The 22,986-nt window shown below is 40.2% G+C and overlaps 1 long non-coding RNA gene across 1 annotated transcript; it reads right to left on the reverse strand.

Moving 5' to 3' along the window:
* Positions 1-3,419: 3,419 nt before the first annotated feature.
* Positions 3,420-14,672, reverse strand: LOC143379617 (uncharacterized). The gene is made up of 4 exons (XR_013088489.1): positions 14,353-14,672; positions 10,432-10,505; positions 3,801-3,901; positions 3,420-3,660 (listed from the first exon to the last, which is right to left on the reverse strand). It is a non-coding gene; the product is annotated as an uncharacterized LOC143379617 (long non-coding RNA).
* Positions 14,673-22,986: the final 8,314 nt, after the last annotated feature.

The raw sequence follows: 22,986 nt of genomic DNA on the forward strand, positions 1-22,986 counted from the left end.
CCGGCGCGCGGCCGTAGCCAATCGAAACCAAGGGCGGAGCGAGATCAGCCAATGGGATGCTACTATGGCAGGCAGAGCCCCTCCCATTTTCCTTCCCCCCCGCCCCCCACCAACAGCCCCGCTGCCCTTTCCCCTGGTTAGTAAAGCGGCGTTTGTGGCCCGCGCGCTTGCGTCCTGAGTCCAGCCCTTTTCCGGCGCATCCGCACTGACTGGCCACGTGCACGTCACGTCCCGGCGAATGCTAGCTGGGGCTCCGAAAGGGCCTGGGAGAGTAAGCGAGAGGCACAGCAGGCGACTGCTAGGGGCACGGTGCGCTTTGAGGAACGGGCGAGCTTTGCACCTTTTCCCATCTTTGTATAGAGAGGGCCTCTTACCGATTTCCATAAAAAGCACTCTGGGAAGGGGAAAGCGCGGCAGCCAAAGCAGAACGCACTTCCACCTCTAGTGTCCTGGCCCTCCTACTTTATCCAGCTTTCTTCTTAGGCTAATTGTTTTTACTTTGTGTGAGCACTATTCTCAAAACAGCCTTTGCTGGGTTGGGGCGCCCGAGGAGTGACGGAGTTTAGAGCTGAGGCACCTGGTCTCCTCCTCACTGATTACTAGAGGCGCGGCTCTCCTGACAGCTGGGGACAGGCCAACAGGTGGAAGGAGCTAAGCCCGGAGGAGAGCGCCTTTGGCCCCTTCAGTCAGTGGGTGGCACATCAGAGCTGCCACATGAAGAACACAGAGAAGAAACGTTTGGACCAAGGTCCATACCTTTGGCTCCCTTTCACCGCACAGGAGAAAAAAGACCAAGCCTCAAGGCCTTCCCAGGGTGCTCACTGCTCCCTACTACACTAATTGTTCTTTATACTGCCTGTGGCCTTCCAAGTCTTCCCAGTCTAGTGACCCCCCACACTAGGATTCATCCACCCCTGTAACTTACCAACTCTGCCCCCTCAGGCTGCAATAGAAACAGGTTGTGATTTTCAACAACTCTGCTTCTGTTGGTGGAAATAGGGGGAAAATGTGATGCTTTGGTTCCACAAATGAGGGGAAAAGAACTACTTGGCTGCTTCCGTCCCAATTCAGTGGCATTCTACCAGCAATGCTAGGGCCAATTTCTCTCCCGAAGTATCTGAAAACAAGCATGACCCACCACCACAAATATAAGTTTTATTTTCAAGACGACCAGTCTAGTTTACTAGAGAAATGCTCCCCAGTTAGTCTTTGAAAAGAACGCATCTTTGTCAGGTTAATACCTACTCCTTGAGAAATAATGACTTCTGCTCTATTATGGTAAATCACATTTCTTTTTCCTAACCTAATTTTTATTTTTATTTTGGCAAAGCATTCCCCAATCCTGCAAGTTAAGGTTTCCTGCAAATTCTTTTTCTTTTCAAATGGTATAGTGATATTGTAGTTCGGTTTTAAGAGTCCTTACATTTGAGAGATACCAAATTATTTCAGATAAAATGATGTATGGACTTAGCTTTAAAATATTAAAGGACTGAGTCATGAATGGGAGGAGTTGATAATTATGGAAGGAGAATGATGGGTACATGGAATTTAATGAACATAATATAGGTTACATATGTTTGTAATTCCACATAATAAAAATTTTTTTAAAAAGATGTGCAAAGAAAGTCCAAACTGAAGATAACACTAATAATGACAGGTAAGGTGAACAATAAAATAATAACAGTCTTTACTACTCTTCTTTGTCAGCCTCTCTGCAAGGTAGGAACAAGGATGGATCTAACTGTAGCTAATAAGACAGCCACAAAACTCAAAAATAGCAAGAAAACATTTGAAGCATGGATTTCATTCAGATACCTCATCTGAGCATCTGTCATGCCTTAAGCTATTAGTTAATGATCATATGCCTTTTCTTTTTAAGTACTAGGGATTAAACCCAGTGGCACTATACCACTGCCTACACCCCCAGCCCTTTTTAAAATTTTATTTTTAGAAAATTTAACCTTTATTTTTTTGTTGTTTGGTTTTTTTAAAACATCTTTTTAGTTGTAATGGATCTTTTTATTTTATTTCTATGTGGTGCTGAGGATGGAATCCAGGGCCTCACACATGCCAGGCAAGCACTCTACCACTAAGCCATGACCCAACCCCTTGTTTTTTATTTTGAGACAGGGTCTTTGCTAAGTTGCCCAGACTGGCTTTGAACTTGCAGTTCTTCTGCCTCAGCCTCCTGAGGTTCTGGGATTAAGGGTACCTAATTCAGCTGTTCCTAGTCCAGCTGATGTCATCTTAATATTTTTTTCAAATTTATCTTAAAACTTCTAAAATTTTATATTTTTGTATAGCTGTCCTAACCAGCATAATATATTAGTACAGTATTATTCAATAAACACTAAAATGTACATATGCATATATACATACATATTCTCCCAATAAACAATAATGTCTATGCCTAGGACATTTTGGTAAGGAACTTGATACTCTTAAATATTTCCTTCTAATCCCCAAATTTCTTCCTTACTAAAAAGATAGAGGAGGCCCTTAGTTTTTCCCACTCTGGTAAAACATTTTCATCAACACACAAGTGTCTTGAAATATCTCTTACTCTTCACTTACCTGCATTTCTCTACTGCCGTTTTTAACAAACTCCTGGAAGAATTATCTATATTCATTGTCTCCACTTCCTTTTCTCTGATCCTTTCAAAATCTAGCCAGGCTGCTATTGTTTGGATCTAAAATGTCCCCCAAAGGCCCACATGTTGAGGGCTTGGTCCCCAACCTGTAGCACTATTGGCAGGTGGTGGTACTTTCAAGAGGTAAGACCTAGCAGGAGGAAGTTAGGTCATCTGAGTGTGTCCATGAAGGATATACCTGGACCCTAGCCACTTCCTCCTTTTCCTTCTCGTTCTTCCTCTTCCTCTCCCTCTACTTCTCTCTCTCCCTCCTTCCCAGCTGCCATGAGGTAAGCAATTTCCCCTGCCATCTGCTGTCTCCATGAGCTAGCAAGGGAGCCCGCTGACCATGAACTGAAACCATCAAAAACTATGAGCCAAAATAAAGCTTTCCTCCTCTGAAATTGATCATATCAAGTATTTTGTCACAGTAATGAAAAGCTACAACAGCTTTTGCCTCTATCATCCCCCTAAAACTGCTCACTGGTGACTTTCATGTTGCCAAATCAAATGGTCAATTTTCAGGTCTTAAACTATCACCAATATTTTAAAAATAATATTATCGATTTTGATCTGTTCCTTTTGATTTATCACCTGATAAGAAAAGCAGTATTTATTTACCTGAGTTTTATCTTTTAGATTTCACATACTTGAAGCAGTTCCTAAAACATTAAAAATATAATTGCATGGCCAATTATAAATAATATAAAAAGAAGTAGAATATATAATCTGTGTACTTTCATTATTTTGACTTTAATGTTATACATTCTTGGCCAGCACTTACCTATATAACATGAACCTTTGAATGGAACACAAATGTGATCATCATTAATACAATTCAAAAATCCATACAGAGTGATTAAAGCAACCTAAATCACCCTTGATTCTGTTTCTGACTATTTATCAGAAGTGTCTTTATATTGTTATTAGCTGAGCTTCTCCTTTATGGTTTCCCGTGTCCTTGTCAAATAATTGCTTCAGAACCAGAACAATGGGAATTCTGTGAGGTCTTCTTGATTGCTCCCATCTCCTATGGGAAATAAAGTATGCCATCCTATTATACAGGCATCAGCATTCAAAAGTACAATCATTGCTTTCACATATTTTCCCCACAAGACTGTACACTCCCTGAAGATGGGCATGACTGAGCACATACATTATGGTTCTTACAAGGTTTCAGAGGTGTCAGTCCACAGACAGCTGACTCCATTGCTCTGTGAGAGAAGTGAGGCAGAACATCATGGCAGAAGAAAGCAGCTCAGGCCGTCACACTAGGAAGCAGAGACCATCACAGTTCATCACTCCTTCCTTCTTTCTCATTAATTAACATAGCATTATAGTTTGGATTGACACTAACTTAATTTCAATAAGGCATTAAAACTTCACTCTTCTATAGCTCCATTCTCTACCCTCTTTTGTAATGTCACACAAACTCATTTTTATTCATTGTTTGCCCAACACCATAAGTTTATAATTATTGTCTTATGTAGTTATTATTATTATTTTTATTGGTACCAGGGATTGAACCCAGGGGCACTGGACCACTGAACCACATCCCCAGCCCTTTTTTGTATTTTATTTACAGGCAGGGTCTCACTGAGTTGCTTGTGCCTTGCCATTGCTGAGGCTGGCTTTGAACTTGAAATCCTCCTGCCTCAGCCACTCCAGCTGCTAGGATTATGGGTATGCACCACCGTGCTCAGTTTATGTAGTTATTTTTAAAAAGAGATAGGTAAAAATATATATAAAGAAAATATCTATTTATACTGCCTTTTATATTCAACCTATGAAGTTTCCTTTACCAAACTCCTTTGTTTCATATGGAATTTTAGTTGCTGTTTCATTTAAGCCTGGGGGCATCCTTTATATCTTATAGGGAAGATATGTTAGTGATTAATTCTCTCAACTTTTGTTTATATGGGAATGTCTTAATTTCTCCTTCATTTCTGAAGTATGGTTCTTCTGGATATAGAATGCTTAGTTGACATTTTGTTTTTTTTTTTCACTTTAAATATGTCATGTCACAGCCTTCTAGCCTCCTCTTTTGACAGTCTTGATTATGATGTTGTCTAGTTGTAGAGCAGTCTGGGTTTACTTTATTTGGAGGTATGTACTTCTTAAACAAGAAGATTAATGTTTTCATCAAAATTGGGAAGATCTCTGCCATTATTTCTTCAAATAAATTGTGTGTGTGTGTGTGTGTGTGTGTGTGTGTGTGTGTTTGTGTGTGACTGCTAGGGATCAAACACAGGGTCTCATGCATTCTGGGCAAGTATTTCTACCCCTAAGCCCTCTTCAAATATTCTTTTTATACCTTTTTCTCCTTCTGGGATTCACATTATAGGTATGTTGTACTCAGACTTCTGAGGCCTTATTCATTTTTCTTCATTCTTTTCCCTCTGTTTCTTTAATAATTGACCTGTTTTCAATTGTTCTGATTTTTTTTCTCCAGCCTGCTCAAATGTACTGTTGAGCCCCACTAGTGAATTTTTCATTTTGATAACTGTATTTTACAACTCCAAAACATTTGTAATTATTTTTATAATTTCTATGGTTTTTATTAGTAATCCCAGTTTGTGAGACATTATTCTCAGACTTTAATTTTCTTTAGCTTCATTTAGCTCTTTGAATATATTTAAAACAGCTGATTTAAAGTCTTTGTCCAGTGAGTCCAATGTCTGGAACATTGTTTATGTCTCTATTAATTCATTTTTTTTATCTTGGGTATATGTCACACTTTTTGGTATATTTACATGTTATAATTTTTGCTGAAAATTGGACATATTAAATAATGTGACATCTATGGAAATCATATTTTTCTCCCTTCCCAGGGTCTATAGTTGCTACTTGTTATAATTCTTCTTTGTTTAATGACTTTTCTAAATTAAATTGTAAAGCCTGTATGTTTTGTTGATGGGACCACCGAAATCTATACTCACCCTAATACTCAGCTAATGATAAGACACAGATTTCCTTAAATGCCTGGAACCAATAAATCAACCAGTTCAGTCTCTGTGTGTGCCTTGGGGCATGACTTCAACACTCAGCCAGCCAGTTGACAGCTCTGCCTTAAGCTAACTTTCAGCTTGAAAAGAATCTCGAGGTCATTCAAAAGTGAGCTCCTAAGGCCTCTTCAGGTCTTTCCTGAACATGTGGACATCTCATTTCCCACCAATTCATTTAAAGTCTTTGGTTAGTCTATTGTTTACCCCAACTGTTCTCCACTACCACAGGCAGCTGCAGAGTTAAAACTCATACCTGTAATATTTTTTTCCATAAATTCTACCTTGGAAAAAGGCTTTTTAATGCCAGATTCATGGGACCCCAGTAGAACTCCAGGAGCTGAATCTGATGCAATCACACAAGAGTCTTTATTGCAAGCTCCAGCCTAGACTCACAACTGTTCCCAATGCAGTGGTCCCAGGGAGTGAGTCCCGGTCCTTTGTTCAGGGAGATTTTATGGGTTTGGGGAGGATACTCTATGCGTCACAACATCACATAGCAAATCATTCCATACCACGGGAAAATCAAACAACTCTTAACATTGATTAGCACATTCACAGGCAGGTAGGGGTGATTGGTTAGTACAACAGGGGGATTCCTTTGAAATGATTGGTTTAGGCCACGAGGGGTGTATGTGCTAAACTACAAGGTTTCCCAACATGTTATCAACCACCATAAACTACTGGGGGTCATCCGGCATCCCAGGTATTTTCCCTGTCTCATGCTGATTGGAGGTTGCTAGGGGGTTGCTATGGGTCCTCACCTAGCCTAACTGAGTCCGGGACACCTGGCTCCACAGATCTCTCCTGTTATTTGCAGACAAACAACTCAGCAGGGTGGGTATGTGCCCAGGAGTGCTCTGTGGGTTTTTCCCAGGACAAGGGTCATGCCCCCTTAGGACAGGCCTTGAGGTAGAAGATGGTTTCTCAAAAATGGAGTCACATCAGTTTCTCAGCTTTTCACAATGTGGGAGCTTAAGCCATGTCAAATAGAGGCATCTTTGTAACAGATCTCCCAGGGAACCACCACCACACAGGTAAAATAATGACAATTTTCTGAGAATGAGAAAGATTTTTCAGCTCTATTCTGCTCCCTCCAGTGGCAGCCAAGCGGTACTAGGAATGCAGACTTATTTTCTGAGGCTACCACATATCTGAAAAGAGAGGCACAAGACTAGAGCAAGCTGAAACACTGCAAAGCTTACTGTTGTTACTGAGATTCAGCCATTTTTATTCCATCAGTTCTTTCCACACGGCTGCAAAGACTGTGGTGAGTTTGCAGAATTTTAAAAAAATGTATGTTCTCACCATTTTTGCCAGTTTCCTCATTGTTTTTGTGGAGGACAGAATTTTTCAAAGAATTTGCCATTTGCACTGACATCATCCCTTTTCTTTATTGATACGGCTATTTCACTTGGCCTCTGGGACATTATACTCTCCTGCTTTTCCTTCTAAGAACCAGTCATTTTTTCCATTACTCAGACCAAAACCTTTGCATCCTCCTTGACTCCTCTGTTCTGTCATACCTCACATCAAATCTGTGGGCAACTTCTTCCAATCCATCTTCAAATGCCTCCTGAGTCAGCATCACCACTGCCCTAGGATATGTCAACATCATCTACCATCTGAATTATTTCAATAGTCAACTAAGTAGTCTGTTCCCACACATCTTCCTACAGTGATCCTTTGTTTTAAAGCAAAAGTCAGATCATGGCATTTCTAAACTCACACCCCAGTGCTGACTTCTCATCTTACTCAGAATAAAAGGCGAAATTTTTACATTGCTCCATAAGACAACATGACCTTATCCAGGTGTCTTCCAGGTGTTATTTTTCAAATGCTGCCTCCCTCTCCCACTTTATTCCACCAAGAAAAACCTCCTGGCAATGTTCTAACATGTCAATAAGAGCCGCAGCTCAAAGATTGTGCACTTGCTCTTCCCTCAGATGTCCTCATGGCTCACTCACACTTTGTATAGGTACATCACAAAATGTCACCTTATCATCCTACTGAAACAGGGCCCATCTGGGTCCCTTATTCTGGTCTTTTTTTTTTTTTTTAGAGAGAGAGAGAATTTTTAATATTTATTTTTCAGTTTTCGGCGGACACAACATCTTTGTATGTGGTGCTGAGGATCGAACCCAGGCCGCACGCATGCCAGGCGAGCGCACTACCGCTTGAGCCACATCCCCAGCCCCCCTTATTCTGGTCTTAAAACAACTCCCCACTCCCTTATTTAGTTTATTTTTCATTACCTAATGTATTATCTACTTGTTTATCACATGTCTCTTCCAATGAGAGCAAAAACTATTATTTTGGTTCAAGACTAAATCCTCTGAGCCTAGAACAGTCACTGGCAAACAGTGCTCAATAAACACTATGGTTAAGAACATGGAGAATGGAGTGATACACTCTGGGTTAGAATCACAGCTCTGCTAATTACCAACTGGCCCTGGCCAACTTAAATTTTCTGTTCCTCAGTTTCTGTCTCTATAACAGTAATACCTATGTCTAACAGGACTGTTGAGAATTAAACAAGTAACTTTTTGCAAAGTGCTTAAGATGGTACCTGTAACATAGTACACTTTGTATAATTTTAGTTTTTTTTCCTTAATAAATAAATCCATATTATAATATATATGTATTCAGAAAGACATTGTATTACTATCTATATTTTACTAAATTAACATGCATACACATGAAAATAACTTACATATGTTGAAATTTAAAAGTTAAATTTAAAAAGGATCAATATTCTCCATAACTTCATCTGATTCATTAGCTATCATGCTTCAAGTGCCTTTAGATAACCCTTGTGTTACTAATACATAGTTATAAGGAATGCAGGATTTTCACATTATACGTGTCTAAAATCAACTAGTTTACTTCAATAATTTCTTCTTTTATTTCTAAATAAGTCAAAGTATAATCTCAGTGCATAATATTTGGTAAACCAATTTATTATGTGCTGCTTGAAATATTTTCTCTTTCAGATTATATTTAAAGTAGAACAGCTTGATTTTTCCATAGAAGTTGAAAGATCATAACTTTCAAATCTAGAGAAAACTCCTGAGGTACTTTTACAATTTATAATTTTCATGTACCACATTACCTAGTTGTGAACAATGTCAGTATTCCTTTTGATTCCTGGACCCTTCGGGGTATTGCTTAACACATAGTTAAGAATAAAACAAGTTACAACTGCATAGTGAGCAGAGCCACCAGCACAGGAGGATTTGTTTCCAAGCAGGAAGATGCTGAGTAACGGAGTCATGACCTGGACACCTGCTGTCCATGGCTGCCTGGTGTGCCCAGCCCAAACCCCAGGGGCTGTCATCAGAGAGTAATTGTTTAATAGCTCTTTTATTTGCTGAGTAAATAAAGTAGTATAACAAAGTAGGAATTAAAACAGATTCTAAGCTGGGCATGGTGGCCCATGCCTGTAATCCCAGGGACTCAGGAGCCTTGAGGCAGAAGTATTACAAGTTCAAGATCAGAGTCACAGCAACTTAACAATTCCCTAAGCAATTGAGTGAGACCCTGTCTCAAAATCAAAAAAATAAAAAGGGCTGGAGATGTGCTCAGTGATAAATTGTCCCTGGGTTCAATTCCCAGTACCAAACAGACACACACACACACACACACACACACACAACAGATTCTAGGACTAGGGTTTGGTAGAGAACTTACCTGGCATAAAGGAGACCATGGGTTCCATCCCCCGCACCAAATAAACAAACAAAATACCCAGCTTCCATCACTGTTTTAAATATAGAAGAATTTCCCATTCTACCTTCACAATCACTGTTTGGGCAATGCCAGATTGAGGGATCATAGAACTCCCCCTTCCCTTAACACTTTTTCCTACTTAAAAAAGAAAAAAAAAAAAACCCTTTTGAACATTTTAATTAATTGATTTGATTTCAATCTTTCATCAGATAATACATTCACTTGATTATTTTTTTTAAAATCTATTTTTAAAAGGTTTGCAATGTAAAATCTCCCCTGAATTTCATTTGTCTCCTATCCACTTCTCAGCCCCAAATCCCCCACATCCATACCCTTCCATACAACATGACCACTGCTAAGTATCTTTTTCAAAGTGTTCTTATACAGGTACAAGCAAATACAAATCTACACTCCTTTTATAGCCATGGCCATATTATGTGTCCGTTCTTCTTTTTTCATTTAACAATACCAGCTTGAAGCTCTTTCCAAATCAGTGCAAAAAAGCATCCTCATCATTTTTTCTCAGTGTTGCAGTATATGGATGAATCCTAATTTACTTTACCAGTCTCCTGGCAGGCAGACTGTTTCTATTCTTTTGCTATTACAAACAGTGCTGTAGTGAATAATCCTATTTTCAAAATATGATTAATTTGGACCTAAGTGGGGCTGGGTTGGTGAACCGAGAGGGGTGCCAGGATCGAGCCCAAGTGCTCCCACTGTGCTCAGGCCTGAGACATATGACTCACTGGCTCCAAGATTAGTCACCCATCCCCAAGCACTCAGTGCCGAAAATGCAAGGCCAACAGATCATGTCAGGGACCCTAGGAGTTCACATGCCACAATTTGAAGAAGACAACCAAACTTAAGGAAGATCCAACCCCATCCTTAAGAGAATGATGTAAAGGAATTCCCAACCCTGTTGAACCAAGGCAAGACTAATTACTGTAATTAGCTGACTGTACAATTAGAAGTGATTAAGCACATTACAGAAGAGGCTCAGCTCCCACAACTGGAAACATCCCAGCTGAGCCCATTAACAAGACCTGTGGTTTCTCTTCCTGTTTACTTACCCTGTGCATGGAGCCTGTCTGCCATCTCAGGAGTCTATTGCTTTTTTCTTTCAGAATAATTTATTTTCAATATGCTGTAGCAGAAGGACATTAGCCACATGTGTCAGAATCATTGGTTTAAATTTTCTGTGTTTACATTGAGATATAATTTACATACAGCAAAATGCACAGATCTTCAGTCTATAATGCATACATTTTTACAAATAAAAACATCATGTAACCAACACCAATTGGTCTGTAGTCATTCTGGGGATGTAGCACAGTGGTGGAGTACTTGCCCAGCATACGTGAGGCCTTGAGTTCTATCCCCAGCTTGGGGGTTAATGGGAAAGAGAAATTCTATGCCTCCAAAAAGTTCCTTTATGTTCCTCTTTTCAAGCACCATCCACTCACCACAGGCAACTGTTCTGACTCGATGTGGATTTTGTGAAGGGAAAATAACTGATTATATGACATGAATTAGGAAGGAGCAATTGAATTGAAAAGAGCCTATGATTCATTCTCACATCTTTCAATTCTGCAGGGTGTAGGGGAAGCCATCCCAGTTTTGAATACATGTTTCACTTTGTTCTCCTTCAGACAGTCATGGGATACTTTTTAAAAAGAGCTTTATTTGCTTTAACATAATTTTTGAAGTAATTTCCAGATTTGGGCCTAAAATTTACAAGCTAGAAAAGCAGCAGACATTCTATAGGCTGGAAACCTTAAGCTGAGCCCAATTCTGTGTCTATCTCTTGCCCACTTTTTTTTTTAATATTTATTTTTTAGGTGTAAATGGACACAACACAATGCCTTTATTTTTACGTGGTGCTGAGAATCAAACCTGGGTCCCGCCTGTGCTGGGTGAGCGCTCTACTGCTGAGCCACAATCCCAGCCTCTCTTGCCCACTTTTTTGTGAGATATTCAGAGCCAGGGTACAAGAGAAAGGTTGGGCAGGGCAGTTTAGAAAAGAGAGGTGCTATGTGTATGAAACACAGTGGGGCTTAGTCAGGGCCTTCTGTGGGCAGAAAAACCATCAAGGCAGGGTCAGACTAGCTGCAAGGAAAAAAGAGGTCAACGTATATGTGAAGACTGATTAAGGACACAAGTTTTGCCAATATCCAAGGAGGTTAAACGTCAATGTGAACTTGCAGTAAAAGAATGCAGGAGGGCTGGCTCCCGTGGGTGAAGTAAGCGATCCTGGAAAAGATTAAGAGGCATGAACCTACGAGTTCAAGAGCAGAATGTCACTCTGGTGTTGAACTTTGGGTTTTCTTTTCTTTCTTTGAGTCAATGAGAAAGGCATCTGACAGCCCCTGGTCATGGTAAGGCACTTGGGGTAGGTGCCCTCACCCCAAGAACCTCAAGTGTGTGTGAGGATCCAGGAAAGGGTGGCAAGGGCAAGTCCACAGAAGGGAAGGCGGGTTGTGGTATTGTTTGGGGAAGGGGATCTCCCTGCCTCCTAGTGCTGTGGATCCCAGGAAAAGATAGGAGTTCTACAAACACAGGATATCCCAAACTACCTGTTACCCAGAGTCCCTAGTGACTCAGTGGTTGGGGGGACTGGGAATTTACCTGAAGGGTAGAGTTCTCAGATCAGAGCTCTGAACCACCATGGATGAGGAACACACTAGAAGCAAGTGGAATCATCCTCCCTGAGGAACCACAGAGACCTGGGGACTTGTGTCAGCCCGTAGACTGAAAGGACCAATGGCCTCTGCTGCAAGTGAAAGTCAGACTGATTCCAGTCTCTACTTTGTGTACAATTTGGATCTGGGAAAAATTGAAGGTGCAGGAGCCCCATGAAGGAACAGACTGAGCTTTCTGCTAATCAGGCAAATGGGGGCCTAAGTCAATTTTCATGGGGAAAAATAAAGACTCCATTATCTTGCAACCTGACGTGGTTCATTCTAGCAACAACTTCTAGAACTTGTGCTAAGGGATGCCACCTTTGTCCAATTCTCCCTTGTTTTGTGGTACTGAGGTTTGACCCAGGAGCACTTTACCACTGAGCTGCATCCCCAGCTCTTTTTAATTTTCATTTTCAGACAGGGGTCTAAGTTGCTAAGGATGGACTTAATCTTGAGATCATCCTGCCTCAGTTTCCCTACTCCTTGGGAGTACAAGTATGTGCCAACTTTCCAACTTCCCCTTGGTTTCCTGCCTCTGGGATGTTACTTCCTTGCCTCAAATGCCCTCCCTTCTCACCTGCAATCATTGAAATCCAATTCATTCCTTGAGAACTAATTCCAATGTTCCTTTTATATGATGCCTCTCTGATCACCTCAACTAGAAGCAATCTGGTTTTACTTTTATAGACTTTCTTTTAGCATTTGCATGCCTTTTTCACATTATACCTAACACTGTATGGCAGTTGTCAACTTGTCTTTTTTTTTTTTATCTAATAGTTGGCAAACTTCATGTCTTTATGTCTCCCAAAGTACCTGACACTTAGAAAGTACCTCTTAAATAAATAAATACACCAATTTTTTAAAAACAACTGCAACTAAGTTATGGTAGGCATTGTGAATGTCTTAATACCTCTTTTCTTCCTTCCCATTATGTAGGTACCATCAGTTTGAGTGGTAGCTCCAGGGGGTGCCGCCCACCCAGGGTGTAAGCCATTTTCAACCTCTTACCAAGAAGAAAGTTGTTTGAGCCTGAGCCAGTTAGCACAGGACATGCAATGGTCTGATCAGAATGAAGCTCAGTATTTCTGTGCAGTGGCTACAGGAAGCAATAGCTTCTTTGTCCCTAGACTCATTGGAGCACAAGTTGCTGTTCACAGCCATATGGCAATCTAGTCCACAAAGGAGTACAGGCAGAGAGAGTCAGAGAAAGAAATGGAACTGCAGCCCTGATTAAAACATATAAGATGTCTCCCCTAACACTTAACTGTTTAGTTATGTGAACCAATAAAGCCTCTTTGTGTTTTCTCTTGCTGACAAGCACAATCTAACCAGTGCCTTGGAAATTGTATTCGTCAGTTTTGGAGGCTGAAAGTCTGAGATCCTGTGGCCCCATTCGTTTGTTCTCTGGTAAAGGTCTAATGACAGATGGATTGTGGCAGAAATGCATGTGGGAAATGATCACATGGAAACAGGAAGCCTGAGGAGTAAGGGGTTGGGCTTATAAAAGTTCAGGGGTCCCAGGAGAGCTACCTTAATATCTTCTGAGGATGGCTCCCCCAGTGACCTAAGAGCCTCCCATTAAGCCCCTCCTCTTAAAGGTCCCACCAGCTCTCAGCACCGCCACAGTAGAGACCAAGCTCCCAACATATAAATGCTAGGGAACACACTTAAACTATATCTAAACTGTAGAAAGAAGGCAGCATTTTGGTGAGTGCTGTGGGTTCAAGTGTTGTATGTAAGTGTATGCACCCACATTCACACATTTACAATATCTGAATCCTCTTAGAGAAGAACACACACCTTCAATTCCTGGGAGGATTGTGACTTCTGCTTTTACAAAATTGTATACTTAAAACTTTTTGGTAAAAATTGCCCAAAGAACTGATGCCATTTTTTTTTTCAGCACTGAGGATTGAACTCAGGGTCTTGCGCATGTTAGACAATTGTTCTGCCACCAAGCTATAGCTCTAGACATCTTTTGACAATTTTCTTTTTTTTAAAATTTTTGTGTTAAAAATGATTTTGTAATTTTAACTCGAATTAATAAGAGTATCTAAGGCTCTGGCAAGTGATAATATATTGTAACTACTTTTTCCTTTTAAAAATTAATATATTGTTGAAGGGAGGGAGGAGGAGAGGGAGAGAGGAGGCACTGGGAACTGAAATAAAGCAAATTAAATTCCATGCATTTATGATTATGTCAAAATGAACCCAACTATCATGTATAACTATAATACACTAATAAAAGCATTTTAAACATTAATATTTGATCCATTTGTTAGTATTTAAAGAAATAAAATTATCTTTTACCTTAATATGAAGTATTTTCAACATTCTCCTTAGGAGGTAAAATAGGGTTCTAATAATTGGAAGGTGATATTGACTTTTCCTGGCTCTGTTCCATGCCTTGACCTTATTTTCAACTTTGGCTTAAGATTTTGAAACCTGTTTGTTCACTTGCTTTCTTGGCAAGCACTCTGACTCCTTTCTCCAGGGACTTAGCTCCTCATGAGCTGGGACCACGTCTTGTACCTCTTTCATAACCCAGGTTCTCCCCAAGCCACATGGAGTCCGGAGTGTCCCAAAAGCTGGTGGGCAGCTCATGGAAATTTCCACATCAGCCGCTCATCCCCAGCCCCTCTCCCAGCCTCTTGGGACCTAGCCTACAAGTCCTACCAGCCCAAGGACACTGAGCCTGGCTCTGGGTCAGCCTCTGGGTCTATTTATGACTTTTTATCTCAGGGTTTGCCTGGCATTTTGCACTCAGGAAACCTCCTCCTGTCCTCATCAGTCAACACACAAACATGTGTCCTTATCTGGACAAGAGGAGAACAGTGGGTCAGATAAACAAACTTTTCCATATGGCTGCCCTGTTGGTCCCTGTGTCTTTCTACCTTGGATTCATTATTCTGATCTGGTGCCTAAATATTTGATCGGAACAAAGAAAACCTTCTGATATCAGATAATATATCTTTAGGACAACTGATAAACTTATTGATAAACTTTTTTCTTACATGCCTCCCCTTACTAGGGAAAATCTGTCTGTCTATGAGATGGTAGAAACCTCTTCCTTTCTTCTTCATACATTCCCCTGAGCTCAGACCATTGATAGAAGTAATTACTGAAAAGCCCCAAGGCCCCAAGGGAAAAACTAAGCCTTTGAGGGACTGGGAGTGCCTAGTGCCTGGGGAGGGAGGGAATGAGGAGCTACCCTGCCTCTACCATGGCACCACTGTTTCCTCTCCCTGGAAATTAAAGAAGAAACCAAAGAACCTGAGAACAGAGCAGAGCCTGGTCATTACACCAGGTCCCTTAGGTACATTAATCTCTTTGGGCCTTTGCATTTTAAGGGACCACAAACCTGACCTACCTACTTAGTTCTTAATTTTTATTTTATGATATTATCTGTAGTATTATTTTACCAATGGCTCAGATATCATCTGGAACCTTTCTGGATAAAGTTGTTTCAAACTTCTATTCCGCATTCAGTGGGAGTCTAAAGTCCTCCTCAAAAGTTTGGCCAGTCCTCGGAGGGAGACCTGAGTGGAAGGTGGAAAGAGGCTTACACTGCTGACCAATCTGGCTCTGAGCCCTTGCATCTGCCGAACTTAGTGTGCAGACTATCTCACTAGCCTTGGGCTGTCCCTATCCAGTGCTTTTGTCAGCCCCTTCAGGGGAACAACTCCAAAATGAGTCACCCCGGACCTCCTTTATCCCACCTCGTGAAGGTCTTTGTAGGCTGATTCCCCACGTGGAATGGTCTAGCCTCTCTCTTTATTCTCTCATCTTTCCTCCTTATCCATCTCTTTTGTATTGCCTCCAGAATTTCAAATTCTTGTTTTATTCTATAGAGTCATTTATTTTACTATCATTTTTTCTGCCAAACTCAGCCATCCAAACTTATCTAAGTTGCAGAGTAGGATGTTAAGCAAGATCCATCTTCACTATGTACCAGGCAATTGTGGCTGTGGATATTTTATTTTCACTCTTTTAAAACTGAAATAAAATTTCTGCTAAATACTTGTCCAAACGACAAATCCACATCTTTGGAAGTAGAGAAAATGAGGAAGAGAGGACCATTTTGATCTAATCCTCTCAATAAGGGAGTATCTGGTTGTAAACTGAAAGGGAGATAAAGATTACTGTCATCTGGGAGTCTGGTAGTTTGACTCTGTACCAAGAAATGGGAAGAGAATCTCAAGAAATCTGGAGAAAACTTAGGCATGATTGATTGCATGATCCAAGCGTAAAGGAAAAGTCAGCTCAGGTAGAACTAATGAGGATGTAAATTACAAATCCTAAAAAGGGATAAGAGAAAAGCAGGTCCAGAATCAAATAAGTAGGTGGATATCCTATCCATTTTTGTTCTTAGAACAAAATACCCAAGATTGAATATTGTATAAAGAAAAAGTTTTTCTAAGTGCTCAGTTTGGGGCACTTAGAATCCAAGATTAGACAGCCCCATCAGTTCAGCCTTTGGTGAGGATCTCATTGTGGATGACATGGTATCTCCAAAAGCAATCACCTGGTGAGACAGGAAGCCAGGATCAGGGAGGAGCCAGACTCATGCTTTTATAATAACTTATTCTGGGGGAATTAATTCATTTCTCAAGAGCAGCATTAATCACATCCGAGTACAATGCTCCCTATAACTTTATTACCTCCCATTAGGCTTCACCTTTTAAAGGTCCCACCATTTCTCAACATCACCACACTGGAGACCAAACTTGCAACACATGAACCCATGGGGGACAAGCCATAGCAGTAGGCTAAGTGGATCAACTAGGTGCTCCTCTTCTACACCAGCTGACAAAGGCTCTGGCATCTTCACCTTGTGGCTTCCAAGGCTAACAGGGGTGTCAATTCCAGCCCACGTGGGGTTTAACTGGCCAGGCCTGATGGTGACACCCAGCACTACTGCACGCGCCCCACGAGCTGAAACACAATTACACAGCCAGATGCAGGGAAGTCTGGGAAACATCATCAGGCTGTGCACTCAGAAAGCAGAGAACATGAATTTTGCCCAGTAGCTAATAACTCTCTGTACAGATTCCTTTGGTTTCCTTAATAAGAATAAGAAGGAGAATGATCATCAGGGAAGAAAGTTGAAGAACAATATTGGTAAGAGGAATTGAAACTCCAACTACAGAAAAAGGTTGTAAGAAAATAGCTTGCTGCCCCAGAAGAGCTCAGACCTTTAAACTTGGATAAATTATGTCCAGGTTTACTGAGGAGACTCACAGATAACTTCATCTTCAAGGAAACTCAATGAACAGAGATGCTACAAGAATACTTCAGAGGAGGGCAAAGAATTCCTGATTTTCAAAAAGTCTAAGAAATTGGAATTTTAAAAGCACAATGGTGGTGAATGTGACATTAATGTTGGGGTAAGTGACTGAAATGAACGATCATATGAGTAGACTTACACATCAGAAGGGCAAAAATTGACTACTATGAGTCCTCATGAGGACTAACTTCATCTTTTCCTGTGAAAGAATTAACTTTAACAATTTCATATTCTTCAGGAAGTTTATGCTAAGCAAATAATGCAAATTATGGACAGTTATTTTACACAAAAAGATTTTCATTAATTCTTTTTTGTATTTGTTCCAAATAGTTATATGTGACAGTAGAATGCATTTTGACCCATCATACATAAATGGAGTTTAACTTTTCATTCTCTGGTTGTACATGATGTAGAGTTATCATTAATTCTTTATTCAAAAAAAATCAGATGCAACCTAAAAGTATAGAAGAAGGTGATAGTTACACAAATTATTAATTATTGCTACAGTGAACTATTATACAGTACTTTTTTAAAAACGTATTCATTTTTTTCAGGTCCTATAATCTTTGACAAGATGAAAGGCCTTTGCTTTTCTTAAAAAATATATTTTTTAAAATTTTTGGATGTTGATGGCCTTTATTATCTTAATTTATTTATATGCGGTTCTGAGAATTGAACCCAATGCCTCACATATGCTAGGCAAGTGCTTTACCACTGAACCACAACTCCAGCCCCTTAAAAAATAATTTTATTTTTTTATGTGGTGCTGAGGATTGAACCCAGTGCCTCACATGTGCTAGGCAAGTGCTCTACCACTGAGCTACAGCCCCAGCCCTATTATATAGTATTTGAAGTTGTTTTTGAAAAGTAATTAATAATGTGATAAAATATTATCAATAAAAAAAGCAAAAAATTAAATGCAGAGCTACCACAATCCAGCTACTGGGTACATATCCAGAAATGAAATCAGTACGTTGAAGAGACATTTGCTCCCATGTCTATTGCTGAGAGCCACGGCGGAGTCTGTATGGCCCCTGGCATTTTGCCAACAGTATTGATTGACAGGCGAGGCATTACTATCCGCCTCTGCTGCTACTTTTGAGTTCTCGCACTATTTTGGAGTTCTCGTGGGGATTTCCGGGGATTCCCCGAGAGTTCCCATTGCTTGGGGAAGTGCAGGAGGAGGGATTTCCAGGAGAGATATTTCCGGCTGAGGGTTCCTGGACAAGCCTCATGGCATTCAGGAGAATTTCCCAGGAGCGTGTGTGAGGTTTTTTCTTGCAATTCAAAAATAAAGTTTGTTCCTGCCTCAGTGGCTCATGATTTGTGCCCAGCCAGACTACGGCATTTGGCGGCCCGTGCGGGGAATGTCTGAAGCTTCGGGGTAAGTGAAATTGCTTGCCCCTAAGGGAAGGCAAGAGAATGGGTGACCATTTTAAAAAACAATGTGTTCTTGTTTTGATTTGTTTTGTGTTTGTTTCAAGCTGCCTATCCCTAGAATTTTCTCAGGCAGACTGGGAAAAATGGTTGGCTCAAGGTTTGAAGTTGTTTGCCCCTGAGGAAGAGATAGAAATAGACCACAAATGCACATGTCAAAAAAATAGGAAAATTGATACAACGATTTTTTGTTCCATTTTTGTTTCATTCTGTTTCGGTTTTGTTTTGTGTTATCTTATTGGGTTGCGTTATCTTTATAACAGATTAGAAATTAGTAAAAAACAAACTGAAAGAGTGTTAAGCAAATTGTTAGAGGTTCAGACCATGGACAAAGACATCTTAGATCAAGCAAAAGAGAAGGTCTCTCAAGCTAGTCAGACAGAGGAAGAAAATTTAAAGGAAGAAAGCTTAGAGGAGAAACAGCTATTAGGGAAAAAGCTACAACAGGAGGCTGCTACTAACACCGTTCTATCACCAGAGGGTGTAATTCAACCAACAGCTCCACCTATGGAGATAGCTGAGTGGCCCTCAATCCCTGTAGTTGATAGATGGGATCCTGAGACAGGACCTCAAAGATTAGCATGCCCTGTACTTGAGAAGGCAGGAGGGCGGCGAATTCACCATGCTTTAGATTTCAAAACAGTGAAGCATTTAAAGGAGGCTGTAACAACCTATGGTCCTCAAGCACCCTTCACTGTAAGCATGGTCGAATCCATTACCAACTTGGACATGACACCAGCAGATTGGGCTAGTATGTGTAAATCTGTGCTAAATGGAGGACAATATTTGTTATGGAAGGTTGCCAATGAGGAATTTTGCAGGGAGACAGCTAGGCGAAATGCAGCAGCCGGTTACCCTCAAAGAAATCTAGATATGTTGTTAGGAAAAGGACCTTATGAGGGTCAACGGCAACAAATTGAATATGATCCTGGCGTATACACACAAATTGCTGTAGATGTGGTTAGGGCATGGAAAACTTTACAGGGGCATGGAGAGTTACAAGGTCAATTATCTAAGGTAATACAAGGAACTAATGAACCTTACGCTGAATTTGTAGATAGGCTTATTCAAGCAGCTTCCAGAATTTTGGGGGATACAGAACAAGCAATGCCATTTATAAAACAACTGGCTTATGACCAAGCAAATCGTTGCTGCAGAGAGGTCATTAGACCATGGAGACATGAAGATTTAAACACATGTATTAAATTATGTAGAGACATTAATGAACAAGGACAAGTCTTGGCAGCAGTACAACAGGCTTTAGATGCCAGGCCAAAAACATGCTACAATTGTGAACAAACAGGACATTTTAAAAGGAGTTGCCCCATAGGAAGAGGGTTTAACAAAGCTAGGTATCAAAGAAATAGAATACCGGGTATTTGCCCACGATGCCGTAGAGGGAGACATTGGGCTAATGAATGCCATTCTCAAACCACCATAGAGGGTACTCCGTTATCAAAAAATGGACAAGGACCAGGTGTTTATCCATGATATCGTGGAGAAAGGCATCGGGCTCCATTGCCAAAAAATGGACAGGGGGGCCCAATGCTCCGGGGCCCACGACCACAAATGTACGGGGCAGTGGAGGAACGCAGCAACACCATGGAGGAACCCAGCAACACCATCAGGGTAGTGCCCAGGACACATTATCCATCAGATCTTTCATCAAACGAACCAGAGGGAGCGCAGGGTTGGACATCTGCGCCTCCGCCAGAGCAGTACTAACTCCAGAGATGGATGTGATAAAATATCATCAATAAAAAAGCAAAAAATTAAATGCAGAGCTACCACAATCATTCCCACAGGAGTAAAAGGACCTCTTCCCCCAAGGAACAGTAGGCTTATTGTTAGGACGCAGTTCTTCTACGCTAAAAGGACTTATGATAAGTCCCAGGGTAATTGATCCCGATTATGAAGGTGAAATAAAAATTATAGCTAGTTCTCCAAAGGGTATATCAGTAATTTCACCAGGAGATAGAATAGCACAGTTATTAATAATACCCAGCCTACATGATAAATTTTCCAGTAGTAGTATAGAAAGAGGTTCCAGGGGATTAGGCTCCACAGGTGTAGATTGGGCTATGCTGTCTTTGAATTTAGATTCTCACCCAATGCTAAAACTAAATATTCAAGGACATGAATTTAATGGGCTACTGGATACAGGTGCAGATCTTAGCATCATATCTCGTCAAGAATGGCCAAAACATTGGCCGTTACAACAAGCCACTCAAACACTTCGAGGCCTAGGAGTGGCAACTAATCTCCATAGAAGTGCAACGGTATTAGATTGGAAGGATCCTGAAGGATGTGAAGGAACTATACAGCCATATGTATTGGATCATCTTCCTATAAATTTATGGGGACAAGATGTCCTAGATCAATTAGGTTTGACATTAACAAATAACATCAACCAAAATGCACCCACTATTAGGGCTTGACAAAGTTTCAGGAAAGAAAAAAGATTAGGAGAACAAGGTATGGCAGCACCAATTCAAATAGATCAAGGAATAAATAGACATGGACTGGGTTTTCAGAAGGGGTCACTGAGGCAATAAAAATTACTTGGAAATCAAAAAGACCAGTATGGGTTCCTCAGTGGCCCCTGACTAAAGAAAAGATACAAGCAGCTCATGACCTGGTCAAACAACAATTAGCGGAGGGACATATACAACCTTCCATATCTCCCTATAATACTCCCATTTTTGTCATTAAAAAGAAATCTGGTAAATGGAGATTATTGCAAGATTTAAGAGCCATTAATAATGAGATGGTTATTATGGGACCTGCTCAATCGGGGATTCCTCAATTGTCTGCTTTGCCAAAAACCTGGTATGTTTTAGCTATAGATATTAAAGATTGTTTTTTTTCAATTCCAATTCATCCTGAGGATAGTCCATGTTTTGCATTTACTATCCCTGCACTGAATCATGAAGGTCCTGATCAGAGATATGAATGGAAAGTACTCCCTCAAGGGATGGCTAACAGCCCAACTATATGTCAAATTTATGTTAACAAAGCAATCCAGTCACTTAGAAATCAAAATCCTGAACTACAAATATTTCACTATATGGATGATGTATTGTTAGCACACAAAGATAAAAACACATTGCTAGAATGTTATGCCACACTTACAAATTTATTAAAAAATTATAATCTAGAGATAGCAATAGTTAAAGTACAATTAAATTTTCCAATGAATTATTTAGGAGTTCTATTATCCTCAACCATGGTCTGTCCACCAAAAATTCAAATACGAGTAGATCAACTCAAATCACTTAATGACTTTCAAAAGTTATTAGGAGACATAAATTGGATAAGGCCTTATCTAGGCATACCAACAGGAGAGTTGGGAAACCTTTATTTGATATTCTAAAAGGTCCATCAGATCCAAATTCACGCCACATGTTAACGCCTGAAGCAAGAAAGGCATTAAAAATTATTGAAACATATATGGAAAATATGCATTTGGATAGAATTGATATAACTTTGCCTTTATTATTTATTGTAATACCAACAAAAAATATTCCTACAGGAGTATTTTGACAAGAAGGTCCATTATTGTGGATACATTTATCTTATTCTCCTAACACTATTCTTACTAGGTATCCTGAGGCTGTAGGACAATTAATACTCAAAGGAATAAAAGCAGCAAAGGGAGTGTTTGGAATTTCTCCCAATAAAATTATTACTCCATATACTATGGATCAAATTGATGAGTTAGCTAATGAGTTAAATACTTGGGCAATAATCATGTGCAAATCTAATGTTTCATTTGATAATCACTTACCATCTAATCCTTTGTTGTCTTTTTGGTCTTCACATCCTGTAGTTTTTCCAAAAATGACAAGAAAAACCCCTATCATGAATGCTCCAAATATATTCACTGATGGGCCAAATAATGGTACATCAGCAGTAGTTACCACTGATCAAACTTTTACATTTTTAGTACCCAAACAATCAACTCAAAAGGCAGAGCTTAATGCAGTTTTACAAGCTTTAGTGATGTTTAAAGATTCTGTATTTAATGTATTTTCTGATAGTCAGTATATAGATAATGCTATAGTATCCCTTGAAGATGCTGATAGGATTTCCCCTTCCTCTACTGTTTTCTCTTTGTTTTCTGCTATACAAAGTCTAATCTGGGACAGAAAAGATCCATTCTTTATAGGACATATCAGAGCACATACAGGATTGCCTGGAGCCCTTAGTTTGGGCAACGA

The sequence above is a fragment of the Callospermophilus lateralis genome, chromosome 13 (genome assembly GCF_048772815.1).
Source record: "Callospermophilus lateralis isolate mCalLat2 chromosome 13, mCalLat2.hap1, whole genome shotgun sequence".
Classification (NCBI taxonomy): Eukaryota; Metazoa; Chordata; class Mammalia; order Rodentia; family Sciuridae; genus Callospermophilus; species Callospermophilus lateralis.